Below are 2,698 nucleotides of genomic sequence, written 5' to 3' on the forward strand. Positions count from 1 at the left end.
CATCATTTGATTCAGTCAAACGGTGCATTATTGTAGGACGCTGCTTGGATCCACCGAGGTGAGTGGATCACTATCTATGGGACTCATCGTGATGTATTTTCCTTACATCCACGCCGTTCATCCGTTTTTAAAGCTCATTTTAGGGCATGATCACAAAAATTAAGCAGATTCAAACCTCAGGTGGACCATACCACATGAAACAGTGCTCATTGACCATTAAAAACTTGTGGCCCAAAAAAGTTTTGGATCAAGCTGATATTTGTTTGGTCCCTTCGTCGAAATCTCTGTGATCTTATCAAAAGGTTGGATGGAAAATAAACATTCCTGTAGGCCCGAAGAAAATTTTAATGGTGGGTATTCTGTCACCACTGTTTCCTTTGGTGTGGTCCACCGGAGAATTATAATTCCTTAATTTTTCGAAAATTAGCCTATGATTATCTTTCAAAACGGATGGACAGCGTGGATTTAAATAAAATATATCAAGGCAGGCCCCACAATCAAGGATCCCCGAAGCCTTGTCCACGACTGTATGATTCTTCGAAAAGATCTGGACAGAATGTTTTTTTCGAAACTCGAAAAAAGGTCTCCCAGTTCCACACGCGTGTGAGTCCTGCAAGTCCACACGTTACGCATGGCAGTATGGAATACGTGCAAGAGATCTGACGTTTCCATTTGGTTGACAATAACGCTTTAGATCTTCTACATGAAAATCCATGAAGTTATATTCTTTACGTGGGCCACAAATACATAAAGTAATCTGACGGTTAAAACATTTTTCTAGCCGTTCATTTTTTTGTATGCTTTTTGCCATATGAGAATAAAATGATCGTATTTTTGGCCAGATGATCTAATATAGCGTATCCAACCAAATGGAAGGTTCAGATCAATCACACATGTTCCACAACAGAACGTGTGCTTGCGTGTGGATGCTAGTAGTGGTAGCTCCTTTTTAGGACAAAAAACATATCATGATATATGGGGAGCTGATCAATTGCCTCGGGAGGCACGGCATTTTCATGCGTCATCGTATACCATACACGTGGCACAATGTGTGATGATCCTAACCAGTCATCCTGTGCACTCCACCACTGATTGGCCGCTAGTATTTATATCCTTTGATTGGACTATCCTAACCATATGATGAGTGGACCTTTTCTCGCCGAATGTGAACAACTATTGAATATCATGTTTCACTATCCAAGGGTCAGAATTACCCAAATGATGTGATTTTTGGACCACAGGCGATCCACTATTTGAACAGTAAGATGAACGGTTTAGATCTAGTCCAGGTATGCCAGCAAGGGAGGCAGAGTAACTCTCATGACTCAGCCTTCAAGAGGCATTGGATCCTGTCCATGAGGGTCGGTAGTGCTTGGATGATCTCATCCAGCATAGAAAATGGACGGACGTTAGTGCTCTTCCATTCTCCACCTTACCTTGTGCCTGTGTACGACATATAAAATACGGGTTTCCAGGGTGGAGGTGTCATAATCATCATCAAGACGACTAAGACAATCCTAGCCGCTGAAATGGAGGCCCACCAAATGATGTGTACAACCAAAATGGTTCTGACCCATATCAAACGGGCAAAAGCGAAAAGTCCATTCATAGGAATTGCTTGATCAGTGCCGTTTGTTTATCGTAACTTGTTTATGGTGGGTCCCACTTCTTTAACGGTTTTGATCACCATATGCATGAACATTTATGGTGAAGATTAGAGCCGTACGGCATGTCTTCTTTAATTTTTATACGGTGTGGGATATGTGTCAATTTGAATACGTGCAAGGAATCCTAACCATTCATCAGGTGGGCTTTATAGCAAACAAGGCTCAGATTAAAAATAATCTGGATGGTCCAGCAATCAAGTCGGTCACAATTGCTTGTCGGATATAGGCCGTTGAAATTCTTGTTGTCTTACACGAATATTTTCTTTGAATAAGATAACATGAAACAATGAAACAGCAAAGGGTCCATAGCTCAGTGGTAGAGCATTTGACTGCAGATCAAGAGGTCACCGGTTCGAACCCGGTTGGGCCCTTCAAGGTAAACTTTTTTTTAATAAATTTTTTTAGTTTTAATGGAACGAGATCCTAACCGTTCGATTTTGACCATTTTTTACGTTCTCCGTCCAGATCGGGTGGTACATCACTTGTATTATCTTGTTGCAAAAGCATCTGACGGTTAGGATGGTTTGATAAAATCGAACTTCGGTTAGGCTCTATCTACAGTTATCCATGAATTGGATGAACGATCCAGGTTAGCATGCGTGCAATCCGAATTAAGGTGGGCCATTTTGGACCGTTCATCATTTTCTTTGATCAATGTGGACCTCTTGTTATGTCCATTCGCGATGGGACTATGAATTAGATTATTTACGTTGATGAGTGTATGTATGCCACGAGTGATTCAAGTTCTGATAGGCTGTATGGACCAATAATGCGCAATAATTCCATGATGGGAAGATCGTTACCGTCTGATCTTTGGCTAATCATATCAACGGTTGGATCCCTCAATGATGAACCCCTATTTTAGGAGCCTGTCACGTACCGTACAACTCGACTTAGTCGACTCAGACAAGAGCGGATTAGGTGAGACCCCGGCCTCACCCAATACGGTGCGGCCCTGACCGTGGGGCCCACCTTGATGTATGTATTATGTATCCACACCGTCCATCCATTTTTCCAGATCATTTTAGGAA

General features: G+C 42.0%; 1 non-coding gene across 1 annotated transcript; it reads left to right on the forward strand.

The window, feature by feature from the left end:
- The first annotated feature begins 1,966 nt into the window (after positions 1-1,966).
- Positions 1,967-2,038, forward strand: TRNAC-GCA (transfer RNA cysteine (anticodon GCA)). Its single transcript has one exon. It is a non-coding gene; the product is annotated as a tRNA-Cys (tRNA).
- Positions 2,039-2,698: the final 660 nt, after the last annotated feature.

Source organism: Magnolia sinica, chromosome 19 (genome assembly GCF_029962835.1).
Source record: "Magnolia sinica isolate HGM2019 chromosome 19, MsV1, whole genome shotgun sequence".
In the NCBI taxonomy this organism is placed as follows: Eukaryota; Viridiplantae; Streptophyta; class Magnoliopsida; order Magnoliales; family Magnoliaceae; genus Magnolia; species Magnolia sinica.